The sequence below is a fragment of the Balaenoptera physalus genome, assembly GCF_965194825.1.
Source record: "Balaenoptera physalus genome assembly, chromosome: 12".
In the NCBI taxonomy this organism is placed as follows: Eukaryota; Metazoa; Chordata; class Mammalia; order Artiodactyla; family Balaenopteridae; genus Balaenoptera; species Balaenoptera physalus.
In genome coordinates this window covers 61,707,845-61,730,616 of record NC_138897.1, presented here as the reverse complement: position 1 = coordinate 61,730,616, position 22,772 = coordinate 61,707,845, and the positions used below count along the sequence as shown (strand labels likewise).

The 22,772-nt window shown below is 40.0% G+C and overlaps 1 long non-coding RNA gene across 1 annotated transcript in view; it reads right to left on the bottom strand.

The window, feature by feature from the left end:
• Positions 1-12,315, bottom strand: part of LOC309640268 — an 85,653-nt gene extending 73,338 nt beyond the window's left edge. Inside the window, exon 1 of the long non-coding RNA XR_014252145.1 lies at positions 11,040-12,315. This is a non-coding gene — a long non-coding RNA (uncharacterized lncRNA). The remainder of the gene's footprint in view (positions 1-11,039) is intronic.
• Positions 12,316-22,772: the final 10,457 nt, after the last annotated feature.

Here is a 22,772-nt window from a genome sequence, read left to right as displayed (position 1 = left end):
TACAGCAGAAACTAACACAACACTGTAAATCAACTATACTTCAATTTTTTAAAAAAATGAAAAAAAGAGTTTTCTCCTGTAAATCTAAAGTTTGGAAAATCCCTTTTAGAAAAGACACGGAAAGTCTCTTAACACCCTCACTCAACTGGACCCTGAACAGAGATATGGGAATTTGAGTGGTGAGTTTATCTTTGCTGGCTTGATTAGGGGCCCTGAGATCTCAGCTACCATCTCCAGAGCAGGAGTCCCAACCATACCATCCTCATGCCCAAAACTTACAGAAGGAAAAATTTTCCTCTACCGCTTAAGTTCAAATGGTCATGGGGCCTGAAAATTAATTGATGATAGACAGATTAACAGGAGAAATGGCTAGTGCACATGGGAATATTCATAATGAGTAACTCAGTGAATAGCCAGAGGTAAAGGTTTATACACCAACTTAACAAAAAAAGAGGTGAGGCATTGGGCTTCAAGGGGAAATTACAGAAGGTTCTATTAGACTTTCTAATGCTAATGGTGGCTGAATTTGCACTTCCTGGTGCTAAAGGTCAGTCTTCTCCCAAACTGGAAATTCCATCAGAGGGAGGGGTCAATGGCAGCTGTATTTTCCAGAGACTCTGCTTAAGTTCAGATAATGTTTTTCTGGGGTTGCTGATTGTTCAGATGTTTTAAGTTTAAAGCAATTTTCAAATCACTTTGGTAGGGTGCTAATCCCTTCACTGGCAAGCTATGTGAGTTGGGTGGGACTGTTCTCTAGCCAGGAGCAAGAGTCACTAGACACAGAAGGCTTGCTCTGAGAGAAAAGGACCCCATAGAGTTGAGAGCCCAACCACAGGATTTCCAGGGAACTTGTCTAGCACAAAGCATGTCAGTTGAATTACCTTGGAAGTTATATATCAATAGTCACAAACACAGAATTCAAATGGATATCACTTTCATAGCCCACAAGAGTTAAGAGAGTGTAAGAATAAGAAAGAATGTAAGAATCAAAGAAAATTCAAAATTGTTTGTAGAGTCAATGAAAATAATATTATAGGGACTTCCCTGGTGGTGCAGTGGTTAAGAATCCACCTGCCAATGCAGGGGACACAGGTTCGATCCCTGGTCCGGGAAGATCCCACATGCTGCAGAGCAACTAAGTCCATCAGCCACAACTACATAACCTGCGTGCCACAACTACTGAAGACCACACGCCCAGAGCCCGTGCTCTGCAACAAGAGAAGCCACCACAATAAGAAGCCTGTGCACCAAAACGAAGAGTAGCTCCTGCTCGCTGCAACTAGAGAAAGCCCGTGCACAGCAACGAAGACCCAACACAACCAAAAAAATAAATTAAATAAATAAATTTATTTTTTAAAAAAAGAAAATACTATTATATATATTTAAGAGCCAAAGAAATGCAAAATCAAATCAAGTGATATGGAACCGGCAGATTCCTCCAAGGCAAGAATAAGAGGAGTCTTGGTCTTGGGCTATTTGACCCATTTGGCTAATGCTTTCTTGCAGTTAAGGAGTAATTAGCATAGCAACTGCAAATAGAATTCAGTTCCTCACAAATGAGAATGCAGTTAGCATCCTGGTTGAAATATTTGGTGATTATACAACTTCAAGCCATAACTACATGGGAAACTTGTAGCTTGAGTGGGAGGTGCCTTGTAACCCTAAGAAGATTTGAGGAAACCAAACTCATGGTATTTGTATTTTTGCCTTAAGGAATTTGTACATATTTGGTGTTTTATATAGTTGTCATGTTATAAGATGATTGAAGTATTATACTAACTGCCTTGTAAATCCAATTTAAGATGTGCAAATACCTAATTGATTCAGACACATAAGTTTAGATCCAGAACTGATTTAAGAGAACTTCACATTCAACAAATTATAAGTTTAATTTAACATATCATATTTATAAGAATTATATAGTGGGCTCACTCCCTCTGTGAGAACACCAGAATCACAAGTAGCTGCTGGACAATCATCGACAGGAAGACACTGGAATTCACCAAAAAATATACCCCACATCCAAAGAGAAAGGAGAAGCCACAATGAGACAGTAGGAGGGGTGTAATCACAGCAAAATCTAATCTCATAACTGCTGAGTGGGTGACTCACAGACTGGAGAACACTTATACCACAGAAGTCCACCCACTGGAGTGAAGGTTCTGAGCCCCACGTCAGGCTTCCCAATCTGGGGGTCCGGCAATGGGAGGAGGAATTCCTAGAGAATCAGACTTTGACAGCTAGTAGGATTTGATTGCAGGACTTCGACAGGACTGGGGGAAACAGAGACTCCACTCTTGGAGGGCACACACAAAGTAGTGTGCCCATTGGGACCCAGGGAAAGGAGCAGTGACCCCAGGGGAGACTGAACCAGACCTACCTGCTAGTGTTGGAGGGTCTCCTGCAGAGGTGGGGGGTGGTTGTGGCTCACCGTGGGGACAAGGACACTGGCAGCAGAAGTTCTGGGAAGTACTCCTTGGTGGGAGCCCTCCCAGAGTCTGCCATTAGCCCCAGAAAGAGCCCAGGTGGGCTCCAGTGTTGGGCTGCCTCAGGCCAAACAACCAACAGGGAGGGAAGCCAGCCCCACCCATCAGCAGTCAAGCGGATTAAAGTTTTACTGAGCTCTACTCACCAGAGCAACAGTCACCTCTACCCACCACCAATCCCTCCCATCAGGAAACCTGCACAAGCCTCTTAGCCTCATCTACCAGAGGGCAGACAGCAGAAGCAAGAAGAACTACAATCCTGCAGCCTGTGGAACAAAAACCACATTCACAGAAAGATAGACAAGATGAAAAGGCAGAGGGCTATGTACCAGATGAAGGAACAAGATAAAACCCCAGAAAAACAACTAAATGAAATGGAGATAGGCAACTTTCCAGAAAAAGAATTCAGAATAATGATAGTCAAGATGATCCAGGACCTCGGAAAAAGAATGGAGGCAAAGATTGAGAAGATGCAAGAAATGTTTAACAAAGACCTAGAAGAATTAAAGAACAAACAAACAGAGATGAACAATACAATAACTGAAATGAAAACTACACTAGAAGGAACCAATAGCAGAATAACTGAGGCAGAAGAACAGATAAGTGACCTGGAAGACAGAATGGTGGAATTCACTGCTGCAGAACAGATTAAAGAAAAAAGAATGAAAACAAATGAAGAGAGCCTAAGACACCTCTGGGACAACATTAAACACAACAACATTCGCATTATAGGGGTCCCAGAAGGAGAAGTGAGAGAGAAAGGACCAGAGAAGATACTTGAAGAGATTATAGTCGAAAACTTCCCTAACATGGGAAAGGAAATAGCCACCCAAGTCCAGGAAGCACAGAGAGTCCCATACAGGATAAACCCAAGGAGAAACACACTAAGACACATAGTAATCAAACTGTCAAAAATCAAAAACAAAGAAAAATTATTGAAAGCAGCAAGGGAAAAACGACAAATAACATACAAGGGAACTCCCATAAGGTTTACAGTTGATCTCTCAGCAGAAACTCTACAAGCCAGAAAGGAGTGGCATGATATACTTAAAGTGATGAAAGGGAAGAACCTACAACCAAGATTACTCTACCCGGCAAGGATCTCATTCAGATTCGATGGAGAAATCAAAAGCTTTACAGACAAGCAGAGCTAAGAGAATTCAGCACCACCAAATCAGCTCTACAACAAATGCTAAAGGAACTTCTCTAAGTGGGAAACACAAGAGAAGAAAAGGACCTACAAAAACAAACCCAAAACAATTAAGAAAATGGTCATAGGAACATACATATCGATAATTACCTTAAACGTGAATGGATTAAATGCTCCAACCAAAAGACACAGGCTTGCTGAATGGATACAAAAACAAGACCCGTATATATGCTGTCTAAAGAGACCCACTTCAGACCTAGGGACACATACAGACTGAAAGTGAGGGGATGGAAAAAGATATTCCATGAAAATGGAAATCAAAAGAAAGCTGGAGAAGCAATACTCATATCAGATAAAATAGACTTTAAATTAAAGAATGTTACAAGAGACAAGGAAGGACACTACATAATGATCAAGGGATCAATCCAAGAAGAAGATATAACAATTATAAATATATACGTGCCCAACATAGGAGCACCTCAATACATAAGTCAACTGCTAACAGCTGTAAAGGAGGAAATCGACAGTAACACAATAATAGTGGGGGACTTTAACACCTCACTTACACCAAGGGACAGATCATCCAAAATGAAAATAAATAAGGAAACAGAAGCTTTAAGTGACACAATAGACCAGATAGATTTAATTGATATTTATAGGACATTCCATCTAAAAACAGCAGATTACACTTTCTTCTCAAGTGCACACGGAACATTCTCCAGGATAGATCACATCTTGGGTCACAAATCAAGCCTCAGTAAATTTAAGAAAATTGAAATCAGATCAAGCGTCTTTCCTGACCACAATGCTGTGAGATTAGAAATGAATTACAGGGGAGAAAATGTAAAAAAGACAAACACATGGAGGCTAAACACTACGTTACTAAATAACCAAGAGATCACTGAAGAAATCGAAGAGGAAATCAAAAAATACCTAGAGAAAAATGACAATGAAAACACAACAATCCAAAACCTATGGGATGCAGCAAAAGCAGTTCTAAGAGGGAAGTTTATAGCTATACAAGCCTACCTCAAGAAACAAGAAAAATCTCAAATAAACAATCGAACCTTATACCTAAAGGAACTAGAGAAAGAACAAACAAGACCCAAAGTTAGCAGAAGGAAAGAAATCATAAAGATCACAGCAGAAATAAATGAAATAGAAACAAAGAAAACAACAGCAAAGATCAATAAAACTAAAAGCTGGTTCTTTGAGAAGATAAACAAAATTGATAAACCATTAGCAAGACTCATCAAGAAAAAGAGGCAGAGGACTCAAATCAATAAAATTGGAAATGAAAAATGAGAAGTTACAACAGACACCGCAGAAATACAAAGCATCCTAAGAGACTACTATCAGCAACACTATGCCAATAAAATGGACAACCTGGAAGAAATGGACAAATTCTTAGAAAGGTCTAACCTTCCAAGACTGAACCAGGAAGAAATAGAAAATATGAACAGACCAATCACAAGTAATGAAATTGAAACTGTGATTAAAAATCTTCCAACAAACAAAAGTCCAGGATAAGATGGCTTCACAGGTGAATTCTATCAAACATGTAGAGAATAGTTAACACCCATCCTTCTCAAACTCTTCCAAAAAATTGCAGAGGAAGGAACCCTCCCAAATTCATTCTACGAAGCCACCATCACCCTGATACCAAAACCAGACAAAGATTCTACAAAAAAAGAAAATTACAGACCAATATCACTGATGAACATAGATGCAAAAATCCTCAACAAAATACTAGCAAACAGAATCCAACAACACATTAAAAGGATCATACACCATGATCAAGTGGGATTTATCCCAGGGAGGCAAGTATTCTTCAATATACGCAAATCAATCAATGTGATACACCATATTAACAAATTGAAGAATGAAAACCATGTGATCATCTCAGTAGATGCAGAAAAAGCTTTTGACAAAATTCAACACCCATTTATGATAAAAACTCTCCAGAAAGTGGGCATAGAGGGAACCTACCTCAACATAATAAAGGCCATATATGACAAACCCACAGCAAACATCATTCTCAACGGTGAAAAACTGAAAGCATTTCCTCTAAGATCAGGAACGAGACAAGGATGTCCACTCTCACCACTATTATTCAACACAGTTTTGGAAGTCCTAGCTGTGGCAATCAGAGAAGAAAAAGAAATAAAAGGATCACAAATTGGAAAAGAAGAAGTAAAACTGTCACTGTTTGCAGATGACATGATACTATACATAGAGAATAATAAAGATGCTACCAGAAAACTACTAGAGCTAATCAATGAATTTGGTCAAGTTGCAGGATACAAAATTAATGCACAGGAATCTCTTGCATTCCTATACACTAATGATGAAAAATCTGAAAGAGAAATTAAGGAAACACTCCCATTTACCATTGCAACAAAGAGAATAAAATACCTAGGACTAAACCTACCTAGGGAGACAAAAGACCTGTATGCAGAAAACTACAAGACACTGATGAAAGAAATTAAAGATGATACCAACAGATGGAGAGATATACCATGTTCTTGGATTGGAAGAATCAACATTGTGAAAATGAGTATACTACCCAAAGCAATCTACAGATTCAATGCAATCCCTATCAAATTACCAATGGCATTTTTTACAGAACTAGAACAAAAAATCTTAAAATTTGTATGGAGACACAAAAGATGCCGAAAAGCCAAAGCAGTCTTGAGGGAAAAGCATGGAGCTGGAGGAATCAGACTCCCTGACTTCAGACTATACTACAAAGCTACAGTAATCAAGACTATATGGTACTGGCACAAAAACAGAAACATAGATCAATGGAACAAGATAGAAAGCCCAGAGGTAAACCCACACACCTATGGTCAACTAATCCATGACAAAGGAGGCAAGGATACACAATGGAGAAAAGACAGTCTTTTCAACAAGTGGTGCTGGGAAAACTGGACAGCTGCAAGTAAAAGAATGAAATTAGAACACTCCCTAACACCATACACAGAAATAAACTCAGAATGGATTAAAGACCTAAATGTAAGATCGGACACTATAAAACTCTTAGAGGAAAACATAGGAAGAACACCCTTTGACATAAATCACAGCAAGATCTTTTTGATCCACCTCCTAGAGTAATGGAAATAAAAACAAAAATAAACAAATGGGACCTAATGAAACTTAAAAATTTTTGCACAGCAAAGGAAACCATAAACAAGACAAAAAGACAACCCTCAGAATGGGAGAAAATATTTACAAATGAATTGATAGACAAAGGATTAATCTCCAAAATATATAAATAGCTCATGCAGCTCAATATTAAAAAAACAAACAAACGAATCCAAAAATGGGCAGAAGACCTAAATAGACATTTCTCCAAAGAAGACATACAGATGGCCAAGAAGCACATGAAAAGCTGCTCAACATCACTAATTATTAGAGAAATGCAAATCAAAACTACAATGAGGTATCACCTCACACTAGTTAGAATGGGTTTCATCAGAAAATCTACAAACAACAAATGCTGGAGAGGGTGTGGAGAAAAGGGAACCCTCTTGCACTGTTGGTGGGAATGTAAATTGATATAGCCACTATGGAGAACAGTATGGAGGTTCCTTAAAAAACTAAAAATAGAATTACCATATGACCCAGCAATCCCACTACTGGGCATATACCCAGAGAAAACCACAATTCAAAAAGACACATGCGGGCTTCCCTGGTGGCGCAGTGGTTGAGAATCTGCCTGCCAATGCAGGGGACATGGGTTCAAGCCCTGGTCTGGGATGATCTCACGTGCCGCGGAGAAACTAGGCCCGTGAGCCACAACTACTCAGCCTGCGCGTCTGGAGCCTGTGCTCTGCAACAAGAGAGGCCACAATAGTGAGAGGCCCGCGCACCATGATGAAGAGTGGTCCCCGCTCGCCGCAGCTGGAGAAGGCCCTCGCACAGAAACGAAGACCCAACACAGCCAAAAATAAAAAATAAAAAATTAATTAAAAAATAAAATAAAAATAAATAAATAAATTAATTAATTAATTAATTTTACAAAAAAGACACATGCACCCCAATGTTCATTGCAGCACTATTTACAATAGCCAGGTCATGGAAGCAACCTAAATGCCCATCGACAGACGAATGGATAAAGAAGATGTGGTACATATATACAATGGAATATTACTCAACCATAAAGAAGAACGAAATTGGGTCATTTGTTGAGACGTGGATGGATCTAGAGACTGTCATACAGAGTGAAGTAAGTCAGAAAGAGAAAAACAAATATTGTATATTAACACATATATGTGGAACCTAGAAAAATGGTACAGATGAACCGGTTTGCAGGGCAGAAATTAAGACACAGATGTAGAGAACAAACGTATGGTGACCAAGGGGGGAAAGCCGTGGGGGGGGTGGGGGGTGGTGGTGGGGGTGGTTGTGTGATGAATTGGGTGATTGGGATTGACATGTATACACTGATGTGTATAAAACTGATGACTAATAAGAACCTGCTGTATAAAAAAATAAATAAAATAAAATTCAAAAAAAAAAAGAATTATATAGTGGGACTTCTGTGATGGCTCAGTGGTTAAGAATCCGCCTGCCAATGCAGGGGACACGGGCTCGATCCCTGGTCCGGGAAGATCCCACATGCTGCCGAGCAACTGAGCCCGTGCGCCACAGCTACTGAGCCTGCGCTCTAGAGCCTGCGAGCCACAACTTTTGAGCTTGAGAGTTGCAACTACTGAAGCCCGCGTGCCTAGAGCCCATGCTCCACAACAAGAGAAGCCACCGCAATGATAAGCTCGCACACCGCGACTAAGAGTAGCCCCCGCTTGCTGCAACTAGAGAAAGCCCACATGCAGCAATGAAGACCCAATGCAGCCAAAAATTAAAAAGTAAATAAAATTAATTAATTAATTTAAAAAAAAGAATTATATAGTGTTCAGGAAGGTTTTATTTATTTATTTTATTATTTTTTTTATTATGGAAAATTTCAAACATACACAAAAGTGGAAGGAGTAGTGTAATAAATCCCCACGAATCCATCAGTTAGCTTCAAGAATTATCAACACATGGCCAGTCTCATCTCATCTGTGTCATTCTCTTGTCCCCTCTCCATTTTTTTTTTAAACAGTAGGTCCTTGTTGTTTATTTATTTTAAATGTAGCAATGTGTATATGTCAATCCCAAACTTCCTAACTATCCCTCCCCCTGCAGGTAAGGAAGGTTTTATTTATTAAGTCATACAATTATTTAATGAAATCAGATATATATTAAATTTATAGGCGCAGTATAGAAAGTCCTAAAACATTTGATTATGCTTATAAATAGGACCATTTTAATTAATGATCTCTTTTAAAAATTTGCCAAATTTGTTAGATTTATAAGAATAGAATGTGTAAGCTAAACTTAAAAGCATAAGGAAACATTAAAGTGTACTTTAAGATACTGAATATTAATATTAAAATTTAACCTTTTCCTGCATACAAAACTACCCTGAGGACAACCCAAAACTCACATTTCACATAGGTTGTTGTGAAAATCAAAAGCAATAACCACCATGAAAGAATTCTGAAAACTCAAACATGTACTGCAAACAAAAAGAGTGATGGAGACAGCAGTTGGCTCTCCAGCACCCATTCTATTCCTCCATTTGACCATGGCTATGCCACCCCCTTGGAAATGATCAATGAGCAAAAAGCCTGTTGTCGTGTCTGCAAGTGATGCCGGGGATTTCTGTGGCCATCTGGTGAGAGGACCCAACCCCCGGATTAAGCCCACGCAATGTGGAGGGAAGAGCAGAGAAAGAGAAGGAAGCAGAAGCACCACCTGCAGATCAGGCCCAGTGCACACCTATCGCAGATTTCTTTTTATGAAAAATAACACATTTCTTCATTGTTTAAATGGATCTGGATGGTAGTTTTCTATTATTTGCAGCCCGAAGCATCTCATGGACATAAGAGGTTATTAAAATCCGCAGGGCAGTGCTTCCAACATTTCAACAAGTAAGTATCAGAGCTGATTGGATTCCACTTACTAGCCTTGGGACCTTGGGTTGCTTGACCCCTGAGCTTCACTCTTCTACAGGGTTGTTGCAAATAGGAAGTAAAACAGGTTAGATTTTATTGTCGATTTCTTTAACTATAAGATGAGGATATTATTAGTATCTAGCTAATCATCAGGGAAATGCAAATCAGAACCACAGTGCCCTATCACCTCACACCTGTTAGAGTGGCTATTTATCAAAAAGAAAAACAACAGACAGTGTTGACGAGGATATGGAGAAATTGGAACCCTTGCACACAAGTGGTGAGACTACAAAATGGTCCAATAGCTGTGGAAAACAGTATGAAAGTTCCTCAGAAAAATAAAAACTAGGACTACTATATGATCCAGCAATCCCACTTCCTGGTATATATCCAAAAAAAACCGAAGTCAGAATTAGCATTCCCATGTTCACTGCAGCACTAATCACAATAGCTAAGATGTGGAAAAAACCTAAATGTCCATCAACAGATGAATGGATAAAGAAAATGTGGTTTATATACACAATGGAACATTATTCAGTCTTAAAAAAAAGAAGAAAAAATCCTGTCATTTGAGACAACATGGATAAACCTGGGGGCTATTATGCTAAGCGAAATAAATCAGACACAGAAAGACAAATACTGCATGATCTCACTCATATGCAGAATCTTAAAAAGTAAAGCTCATAGAAGCAGAGAGTAGAATGGTGGTTGCCAGGGGCTGGGGAGAGGGGGAAATGGGGAGATGTTGGTCAAAGGGTACAAAGTCTCAGTCAAGCAGTATAAATACATTCTGGAGATCTAACGTACAGCATAATGACTACAGTTAATAATACTGTGTTGAATACTTGAAATTTGCTAACAGAATAGATCTCATCACACACACACACACACACACACACACACACACAAGATAACTATAGGAGATGATGTATTAACTGGACTGTAGGAATCATTTCACCATGTATACATATATCAGAGCATCACCTTGTACACTGTAAATATATACAATTTTTATCTGTCAATTATACCTCAGTAAAGCTGGGGAAAAAACAAGATCTTAGAACAGTGGCTGGTACATAGCCATTCTATTACTGTTATTTCCAGAATACCAAAATGGAAAGACCCTAAGACGGTATGTTCCAGCAGTTGGGCCTAAAGGTGCCTTTTTAAAACCTTGGCCATTCCCTCCCCCACCCCCTCTCACTTATCTCCACGGACAGATCTGCAGTGGGGAATCTGGAGAATATATGGGTCTTTGGAATACCAGTAATCTTGGAACTATTCCCCCAGGGGATTCTGCAGGTTTAAATGAGAGAAGATGGAGTTCTCTAAGTAGTTTGTATTTGTCCTTCATTACTCCTGGCAACGCTTATTGACTGAACCCTACATTCGCAAACTCACCGTCCAGCGGAAGCAGAGACGCGTCCAGGGAGAAGTTCGTTAACTAACTCCAGGTGCATTGATGGAACTCGGCTGAGTGCATAACGGGGCACCTAGGAGAGAGGGTTTTGTTCCTGGGGAAGTCGGGAAGTGACTCAGAGGTGAGGTGATGCCGGGGACCGCTGTGGAATGTGGAGCAGGAGCTTGAGGGGTGGATGCGAGAAGTCGGGGAGGGGCAGCGGACGGGTTCGGGCAGAGGAGGCGGGACTGAAGGCTTTCAACGCTGGCTGCACATGAGAGCCACCTGGGGAAGTTCTAACACAAGCCCGTGCTTGGGGTTAAATTGACTCCATGAGGGTGGGCCCAGTCATTATGTTTACTTTTTTTTTTTCACGTGATTCTCACTTGTAGCCAGGCTTAAGAAACAACCATCTAAGCCAGGATTTTAAATAGGAGTGGGCATGATGTGAGGCTGGAGAGCATTTAAGGAGAGACAGGTTTGGGGTGGTAAGACTGGCAGAAGTCCCATCACGGACAATGGTAAAGCATGTGCAGGGAGCTTTCTTCCTGATTTAAAAAAAAGGAAACACCACTGGTCAAGAGGGAGCTGCTTTCCTGGAGATGGGAGGGTCAGCAACTCCAGGAGACACTTCATTTATTGAAGGAGTAAATAATCCAGAAGCCGAGTCTTTATAAATTGGATGATTTTTAGGGCTCTCTTTAGAATCTTTAGCAGTTTCTCCGTTCTTCCAAATTCCCAATCAAAAGTCTGGCCAGCTTTTCTGTGATAGTGATCACTGAACAGTATACAGAATTTTGTTTATTCTACTTTCTCAACAACCCCTAACCCTGCATGAGGCTCTAGCTACTCCTGATTTCAGCAGATTTCAAAGGTCTCTGAGTAAGTAATAGTCTCCTTTTGTTAACATTCCCCAAATCTTCCTCAGGAGAAATCAGCGCTTCTGGCACCTTGATTTTGGACTTCCAGCTTCCAGACTTGTGAGAAAATAAGTTCGTGTCGTTTAAGCTGAGGCAGGAGATAGACGGGCCCCGAGCTGAGCAGATAGAGTTCGTCCCCTGTGGACAGAAACTCCATAATAGCAGGCTAATTGAGGAGGCCGGGCCCTGCCCAGATAAAAGATAAGACACCACATATTTCTCATTCTCGAAGTCAAGGAGACCTTCCCGACTATAAAGCTCCTTGGAGGCCAAAAGCAGAGTGATGTCAATCTACCCATAGGTCTCTTTGCTGGAATCCATCTTGGCTAAGAGATGCACGTGCACACATGGGAGGTTCTTGAGATCTACCAAATACGGACTCAGAACCAAGCAAATCAGAACGATTGGCCAAAGGAAACCCGGAAGAAATGCCCCATACAAGTAATTTAAACTACCATGGGGGCGCAACTCTCTCTCTGAGTCCGCCCATGTGTCTACCCAGACGTACTCTTCTTCCTCCTAATAAACACTTTACTTGTTTCATGACTTTCCGTCTTTGTGGGAATTCTTTTTTCTGCAAAGCCGTAGGGCCAGGACCTTGTCACTGACCACTGGTGTAGTGGCTAGGATTCAGCGCTCTCACCGCCGCAACCCGACCTCAATCACTGGCCGGGAACCAAAACCCTGCTTCAAGCCGCTGCAGGCCGAGGCCACCCGAGATCAAAGCCACAGAAAAACAAAAAAACCAAAAAAATTCCCCAAATCTCCTAGGTCTAGTGTGTAATGTGTGAAAGGAGTTGGGCTTTCCAAGTGCTTGGCAGACCTCCTGTCTAATTAATATTTTAGTACTTTCAGTAGCCCTTCAAAATTGGCAGTTCTCTCTCTAAAGATTCATTCAAGTACATGTGATAATTCGAAATTAAAATGCTGCCAGACTTTGCGTTTGCGTTTGTAAATTTGATAGTACAATACCAACAAATGGATTTTGTCAGCCACGAATGGATAAACACAGCTGTTTTCTTTGCTCATGAGAAGGATAGGAAACAAAAATTATAGGGTAGCCTATGGGCATATGATTTGAATTATTATACAGACTCTACTTAAAATCTAAATAAATCAATTACACTTTATTGAGTTAAATAAAATACATTACACTCTGTGGTATAAAGATCAAAGGTTTTAAAGTAAGTGGTCCTAATAACTTCCTGGAATAGTCAATATTGTTCGATAAAAGAAGTGCCCAAAGCTATTTATTTTAAGTCTTTTATTGAGTAAAGAGAAAAACCCACAGAGCTCTGTAATTCACAAAATCTTAAGGCATTCTCTATTTTGTTTTGTATTTACTACTACTCAATTCATACAAAAAGGAGAGTATCTTCAAAATTTAATCTGTAAACCTAGTGGGAAAATCTCTCCTGATTAAGTAGCAGATAGATAAATTTGCATACAGTAATTAGAAATAGTCCCTGGAAGCAGTAAGTCCAAAAGAGGAGTGAAACGTATACTAAACACACATTCTTTTCAGTTCTGTCTTCATATACTGCACTATTTTCTAATTTCAGCTTAGTAGGAAATCAGCTTATTCAGTAAGATATTAGCAACTCATACCTATTCATTTTTTTTAACATCTTTATTGGAGTATAATTGCTTTACAATGGTGTGTTAGTTTCTGCTTTATAACAAAGTGAATCAGCTATACATATACATATATCCCCATATCCCCTCCCTCTGCATCTCCCTCCCACCCTCCCTATCCCACCCCTCTAGGTGGTCACAAAGCACGGAGCTGATCTCCCTGTGCTATGCGGCTGCTTCCCACTAGCTATCTATTTTACATTTGATTGCCTATTCATTTTTACGTTTATGTTTCCTAATTTTTTTGTTTTGTTTTGTTTTGTTTTTTTGGCCACACTGCGTGGCATGCAGGATCTTAGTTCCCTAACCAGGGATTGAACCTGTGTCCCCTGCAGTTGAAGTTCAGAGTCTTAACCACTGGACCACCAGGGAAGTCCCTTTAAAGTGTTTATTTGACTTTTATCTGTATAAGATGAGGGTGGTCTTTCATTTATTCATTTGTTCATTTATTTATTCTTCCATTTATCCATTGAAGGTTTTCTTGCTTTCCAGGACTATGAGACACATGATCAAGTTAAAGTCCTGTCTTGGATCACATCACAATTTATCAGGGAAGACAGACATGTAAATAAATAATGATAGGGAAGTATGGTACGGACTATAGAAAAGATATGTTCAAAGAACTACTAAATCACTGGGAAAGAGTTGGCATTTAAAAACCAGTGTCTCTGGGTTCTTCTAGAGGAGATGATGTTAGGACTAGTCTTTGAAGGAGTAGGTCCTACTTCTTGGGCAGGTCCTATACTCTTACAGAGATATGCTGAAATGTCTTCCAAATCTCTATCCTCAGACCGGATCTCTTCCCTGGGCTTCAGGCTTGTCACTATATATAAATGCCTACTGGATGCCTACATCTAGATGTTCCACAGGCATCTCAAAGTCCAGAACTAGACTTATTTCTCCGACACAAACCTACTTTTTCTCCACACTGTCTGTCTCAGTCAGGGTATCATTATTCATCCAGTCCCCCAAGCTCCAAACTGTTGGGTTATCTTTGTGTTCTGGTTACCTATTGCTGTGTAACAAACCTCCGCAAAACTTAGTGGCATAACAATTTATTACTATCTTCCGCAGTTCTGTGGGTTAACTGGGCTCAGGCGGGTACTACTTGTGGGTTCTCTTAGGTGAAGTCAGATATTGACTGAGACTGCAGTCATCTGGTGGCTCTATTGGACTAGACACCCAAGATACCTCCCGCGTGTGGCTGCAGGTGGTGTGGCTATTAGTCGTGAGCTCAGCTGGGTGGCTTGGACTTCTCCAGTATGAGAGCTGGGTTCTCATTCCAAGAGACCCAGGCAAACCTTCCTCTGATCTAGCCTTGGAAATCAGGTAGTGTCATTTCTACCTCATTCCATCAGTTTTAATGGACCATCCCAGAATCCATGTGGGACTACACTACTGGGGGTGTGATTCATTAGGCGCCATCTTTTTTTTTTTTTTTTTTTTTTTTTTTTTTAAATTTATTTATTTATTTTTGGCTGTGTTGGGTCTTTGTTTCTATGCGAGGGCTTTCTCTAGTTGCGACGAGCGGGGGCCACTCTTCATCGTGGTGCGCGGGCCTCTCACTATCGCGGCCTCTCTTGTGGAGCACAGGCTCCAGACGCGCAGTCTCAGTAGTTGCGGCTCACGGGCCAGTTGCTTCGCGGCATGTGGGATCTTCCCAGACCGGGGCTCGAACCTGTGTCCCCTGCATTGGCAGGCAGATTCTCGACCACTGCGCCACCAGGGAAGCCCTAGGCGCCATCTTTAGAGACTGGTTACCACATCTTGACTTTTCCTCTGCCTCCATTTACTTTCAGTCTTCTCTAATTGCTGTTCTCCATCCCAATTATTAATTTCCTAGTCCTGCTTCTTGTCATCTCATACTTAGAGTATTGCAGTAGCAACCTTCCCTCCCCCACCTCAACTCCTCTCCCTAATTTCTATCTTGGCTCCTCTTCTATTCATACAAGTTATCCTTCCCAAAGAAGACGAGCAATCTTTTTTAAAAAGAAAACTTTACATTGGACTTCCCTGGTGATGCAGTGGTTAAGAATCCATCTACCAATGCAGGGGATACGGGTTCGATCCCTGGTCCAGGAAGATCCCACATGCCGTGGAGCAACTAAGCCCGTGAGCCACAACTACTGAGCCTGCGTGCCACAACTACTGAAGCCTGTGCACCTAGAGCCTGTGCTCCGCAACAAAGAGAAGCCACCTCAATGAGAAGGCCGTGCACCGCAACAAAGAGTAGCCCCTGCGCACTGCAACTAGAGAAAGCCTGCACGTAGCAGCAAAGATCTAATGCAGCCAAAAATAAATAAATAAATAAATAAATAAATAAATAAATAAATAAATAAACAAACGACTTTACATTGAAAAAGTGCATAAAATATAAATGTACAGCTTAAGACATTAGTATAAAGCACACTTTCTATAATTACAAGAAATAAAATACATAAAATACTGCAAACACCCCCAGAAACCCCCTCATATCTCTTGTCCTCCCACCAGAAGTAACTACTTTCTTGACTTTTATGGAAACCATTTCCTTGCTTTGTTTTATACTTTATTATACATTATTATACTATATTATTTAGGGATAAATACCATCTAAGTGTTTATCCCTAAATAATATAGTTTACATTTGCCTGCTTTAAAATTATATATATATGGAATCACACCATGTGTAGTCTTTTGTGTCTGGCTTGTTCACCCTAAAGTAGATAATTCTAATAGATTCATTCATCTCATGCCTGTATCTGTAGTTTATTCATTCATTGATGTATAGTATTCCATGGTATGAATATGCCACATTTTATTTCTTTAACAATTCAACTGTTGATAGAAATTGGGTAACCTGAGTCCCTCTGCTTTATTCTTATTTTTCAAAATCGTTTCAGCAATTCTAGCTCCTTTGCCTTTCCATATAAATTTTAGACTGATCTTGTCTATATGTACAAAAATCATACTGAGATTTTGATAAGAATTGTGTTACACCTGTGTATCAATTCGAGAAGAACTAAGGCTTGTACTATGGTGAGTGTTCCAATCCATGAACACAGTATGTGTTCTAGAGTGTTTGACTGAACCAGAGTGGTTGTTTTCTAAAAGTGTTCTGTCTTCTGAGGTGACTCCTTACCTGGTCCTTTGACTGGAAAGAACAGGCTTTTGTTGCTGTTGCTGTTTTTGTCTGTGTCTGTTGGTACTTCTGCCTTGGTAGCTTCTTCAGCTCCAAGTCTTGGCTATGTGAGGGAAAAAGCAAACCAGGGAACTCACCACCTGTTGTTCCTTGTGTCTCGAGGTCCCTAAGTGGTCCACCTTCTCCTCTCCACTTCTGAGTTTTCTTGTATGTTTTATATATAACGTCCAGGGTTTTGGATTCTACTTAATGAGAGAATAGGTAAAAGTACCTCTGCTCCATATTCCCCAAAGTGATTATTTCTCTCCCATATGTTAGCGTGTATTCCAAGTGTTCTCTAAATATCTTGGTAGTAATATGAATTCCATTTTACAGATCTAATAATACTGGTAGGTATCTGTTGATGCAAATAATCAGTAAACAATAGGAATAGAAAAGAGCTTTATTCGAGCCAAACGGAGGACTATAGTGTGGGAAACAGATTAAGAAGCACTTGAATCATGTTCCTCCAGACCACAAAATGAGAGAGGATATGTAGGTAAAACACACAAAGTTACATAAGCTGTTTGTCAAGAATTAGGACTGGAGCTGGCAAGAAGTTAAGGGCACTCGTTAAGCAAGGATTAGTTGGGATCCAGTTGCATAGTTACAAGGGGAGACCTTGAGACCATAAGTTTGCAGCTGGCAGCTGCTAGCAGATATTGTTTTGAAAACGGCTGGTGGTGTCCTTGAATTTGATACAGTTCAGAAAATTCAAGTTCCCGGTGATGCAGGAATGTGTCTGAAACTACACCCACAATGGCTACTTAGCTCCATTTTGGATGCCTGAACCATAGTTACTCCATTTTGATTTTTAAAACATTCTTTTCTTTAATGGTTAAAGCAGATGTACAATGTGTGCCTGACAGGCCATAACACAGGCTGTTCTAGTGAACAGAAAGTTTAAGCCAAGTCTGGGATAAGCCAGATGACTTCCCCATACCTCAATATGTGAAAATTTCTTCCATCATGTCCTAAGAGAACCTTCTAAATCGACACTCGTGACCTTGTATAACTGGAGAAAAAAGTTAGGCTGGACCAACACAAATTTGAACATAATTCTACCCTCTCACCCTTGACCCCTGGCTGACCTTGCACTCTTCAGTTGCACCGTCACCATTTCCCTTTCCTTCCTTCCTTCTCTGTCTCTTCTCTTTTCCTTTATCTCTTCTTTCCCAGGTTTCACTGTGGTTGTTTTAAAAACCATGCCTGTGGCAGATATACTCTCAGATACTTTTTAGAGGGCTTGAACGACACACAGCATTTATCAGTGAACTCTGGAGATTTGTTCATGCATGGCAGATAGATGCTTATTTTTGTAGCTCAAAGGAAAGTTGTAAAAACTTCTAGAGATTATTAGAATTTTCTTATGGGAGTAGTGCAAGTTAGTTGTGTGTGATAACTTTCAAAGTACTGAAGGTTGTCAAGTCTGAAACTGTATTTCAGTTGTATCCCAATGTAATGCCTTTGAATTCATCACTGATTGTTGCTAAGTGTCATTTTTCCTTTCTGTAAACAGACATATTCCTACCAACTGTGTTCACGGAAGTCTGGGAAGCTAGATGCAAAATAACATGGGTGATAATCAACACATATTTTTGCCTGAAGTAATATCAAGATAAAGTATGGTACTCTGCCCTTTTTGAAGGAGTAGCAAGTAACTGTTAGGATGAACTCTACTAGATCAGAGAGAAAATCTACAGTGAGATTTTAACCTGAGAAATCTGTTAAACAGATCAGTGCATGATCTGTTTTTCCTTTTAAACTGGGTTTTCTGGGAGCTGCCCTATCATTCACTGTTCAAGTCTCAGGACACAATGTAGTGAGTGAAGTATCCATTGTGTCTTCAACTATATCAGTTAAATCACAGAAGATGGCCACATTAGGGCAAAGTTTCTGAAATTAAATGAGGGCCTGAAACCCAATGCAAATGGAAGGTGGGTCTTGATGGTCCTTAGCAGCATAAGTAAATCTGGTTAATTGTTAAACTTCCAAAGTTATCATAGAATTAAATCAACAGGCTGATAAATGCAAAACATCACACACTTAAGATGAAAGGAACCTCTCTGTTGAGCTAAATACAAGGAAATACATAAAGATTGATAATCTTACATCATTTAATTCTGACCTTCAAATCTACCCCTCACCATATTTTTATGTACAACTGACAAAAAATGTAAAAGATTGGTAATGCCCAGTGTTGGTAAGGGTAGGAAGAAATAGGCACTTGAACACAGCCTTGGTTGAAAGATAAATTGGTAAACCTTTAGGAAGAGTAATTTCAGAGCCTACCAAAATTTAAAATGCACTTATCATTTGATCTGGTAATTCTACTACTGGAAATTTACCTATGGGATATATTATATTTGCAAAAGTCTGCTTCTTTATATGCATAGAGAGATGTTCATTACAGCATGAATTGCAATGACATATTCTGGCAATAACCCAGAAACCTATTAGTAGGAGACTGATTAAATAAATTATGATGAACAATGAAATAACGTGCAGCTGTTAAAAAGAATGAGGTAAGTTTGTATGTTTCATGTGAAAGATCTCCAAGATATGTTATTAAGCAGAAAAAAAGGGCAAAATATAAACAGTAGTCAGTATGCCATTTGTGTAAACATTTTAAAGTCTATATACATATACATTGATACTTGCATAAAAATTTCTTGGAGGATAGGTAATTATACTAAGGATATTTGCTCAGTATAGGCTAGGGGCCTAGAAGTTGGTGGAGAGGGAGATTTCATTTTATATCTTTCTGTGCTGTTTGAAGTTTTTGTTTTTTTATCATGTACATCTTTATTTTTTTTTAATCACCTTTCCCTTAGTTAACTGTCCAATACAGCCAATCAGAGTGTTTATAAAATTCAAAATTGTAAAGTCTCATAATTTTAGAGTTGTGACCCCTTTTCATAAATAAGAAAATTGAGGGCCAGAAATCGAGAGTCCAGGTGACTTAGGCAAAGTGACTGAGCAAGCTGGTGACAGGGCCAGGAGAAGTCTAGTTCCCTGGCCCCTGGTCAAGTGACTGACCATTGCACTTTGCTACTTTGGTGTTGTCTCTGGGGAATTGCTCCAAAAGCACCTGAAAATTCAATCAATTTAGGTCTCTGTTAAATAACCACTTCCTGAAAAACATCATACTTCACATATGTTGAATAATGGCCTCATAGCTATTAAAAGTTTTTTACTTAATAATTTGGAAGTGGCCTAAATGCATTGAAACAAACAATCCCCAGCAAACTGAGGTCACTGCTAGTAGCCAGACACCCACCTGATTCCCTAGCCTCTAGATATTCCCGCAACGTGCAACGTAGGGTGTGGGCCCCTGTCGTACCCACCGAACACACCATGTGAATCGTCAGGCAGCAATGATGCATTACACCAAGGAGACTAGAAATGGTCTTTGGACCTATTAATAAGCTAGGTTAGGGCAAATCTTCACTGATTTTAAAATTATTTTTTACGGAGGTGTAACTTACATTTAGTAATGGGCTCAAGTCATAAATGCTCGGCTTGATGAATTCTCACACACACACACCCTGTAGCCACCACCCAGCTCAAGCACCCAGCAGGCTCCCCTGTGCTAACTCCATCAAGAGTCCACAGAGGTAACTACTGGCCTCTAACACCGAAGATTAGTTTTCAAGTCTTCATTATTAAAAAAAGAAAAAAAAAAGAAAAGCAGCTGATGATATGGGGGGTGGGCTGGATAAGAAAGAGGGATCAAGAGTGTTCTAATCTATTCCATTTTTTTAAAATCCTCTTATTAGCTTCCTCCTTCACTGTGTTTTCTTAAAAATTATTGTGTGAAAGAGCTTTCACTTAATACCTCTCTTCTAAAAGGAGAATTTTTCTCAGCTTCTCTTTTTATAGTTTATTTGTGCTTGAACTTTTGGCATGCCCTAGAGATCAGAGAAAACTACACGGAAGGAGGAAAAGCATTACAGAGGGCCATTTTTTTTTTTTTTTTTTTTAAGTCTTAAGGTCTATGTTCCCTACTTGCTGTATTTCTCACTGCTTTTACTTGGAATCAATGCCTACCTTTGCGTAGTCACCAAAATTGGTGTATAGCATATATCATCTAAGAATACACATATTGAAACATTATTTTTCTTATTTAACACTAAAGAATAAATGCAGTAAGATTGCAGAGTTGAGTATAAAGACTTTAGGGAGAAAAGCAGACCTTGAAATGGATTTTTGTTTAAAGTTTGGGGGCAATTAAAGTTTGGGGGGGTCCCAAAGCACCAACTTAAAGGATGCTGAAAATGAACCGTCTTCCAAAGGGAGTGCCTCGTATGGGATGCCAGTGGATTAGGGGTAGGGGAGTTCCCAATCGGGTACAGCCTGGCCCAGAGTTCTGATGTTGTTTCCAGCCGGCCATCGGCTGACCTCGTGTGATTCCACCTACCTAGAGCAGATGTCTTCTCGGGGTGTGGGGATGTGGGCATGGAGAAAATTCCAACTTGCTGAAGGAAGCAAAGGGGGCTGGAGGTGGCAGTGGAGACAGCTGTGCCTCTTGCAGACAGTGACCCTATCCCCAGCCTCTTAGGGTCAGAGAGCTGGGACTTGAATAAAAAAGCTTAAGAAGCACTTGGATACAAACTTCCTGCAGTGTTGTAGTGAATGATGAAGATCAAATTCACCATTGATCTGGTGTAAACCTATAACATCAAAAGCCCAAAAGGTTGAAGCAAAAATGACAATTGATATTTATTTAAAATCTATAATTTCCCCACTGCACTACACCCTTTAAACTACTCTTTACAAATATTTTTTGACACTGCTTAACAACAAATACAAACATTCCAGGAGTGGTCAAAGAAAATCAGAATGCTCACGATTAGAGATGAAACCTCAGGTTGACACGAAATGATGTTTTGCTCTAGAAATGAGAATTAGGAGTGATAGGCAAATGCTGAAAAGCCACGTCTTGTCTTTTTCTTTTTTTTTAAATTTTTTTATGCAGCAGGTTCTTATTAGTTATCCATTTTATACATATTAGTGTATATATGTCAATCCCAAAGGCCACGTCTTTTCATAGTGAGCCCGCAAGGTGCAGGAGCTGGCTTGCAGCAGGGAGCAGAGCTGCCCTCCTGCTTCTGCTGTCACAGAGGTACGAAGTCTCCCCAGATCAAGGCTGACCATTGCAAGGCTCGAACTAATCACAGCTCTTCTTGCTATTCAATTTCCTGTAAATTGGGATTTCTGAGTTTGAGACAAAACAAAGACTTCAACTCATCTCTCATGACCGGGGTCGGCATTCAGATGAAAACCAGAATCACCAATACATTCCCTGAGAATTTACATTTTCTGGATAAAGGGTGAAAAAAGAGAAGAAAAAGCTCTGCCTACCTCTACACATCCAAAAGATGGATATAAAGTGACAGCCCTACCCAACCACCCAAAAAAAAGCAAAGCTACTGAACAATGTTAGTGGAAAATCAAATTGCTGTGGTCACCAACCACGTTTTGGTACATCTGAGTGACCAACACAAAGCGTAGTAGAGGTAAGAGAAGCAGAGAGACACCACAGGAAGGTACAATTTTGTGCATCTCCTCAGGATTGTGGGCAAGAAAGTGAGTAAGCAATATTTGACTGCTGTTTGGACGCTGAGGCAAGTATTATAATTTGGGGGGCGGAATGTGTGTCCCATTAAAAAGAGGAGGGCAGGACTTCCCTGGCAGTCCAGTGGTTAAGACCCTGTGCTTCCAGTGCATGGGGCGCAGGTTCGATCCCTAGTCAGGGAACTAAGATCCCACACTCAGCCAGGCACGGCCAAAAAAAAAAAAAAAAAAAAAGCAGGGGCAGGCGGGGGAGCAAAGGAAGGAAATTTTCATGCTAAAGTGGAGTCTAATTTTGAAATAAATATCTCTACTTCTATGTAGTGCTTACCTGTGTTTAAGCAAGGGTTATTATTAGTTAGGGCTCAATAAACGTTTGTTATAATTATTATATTTACTAGTATTAGTACTCTAATCCAGCCTTTGAAATGAGCCAGATTATCATT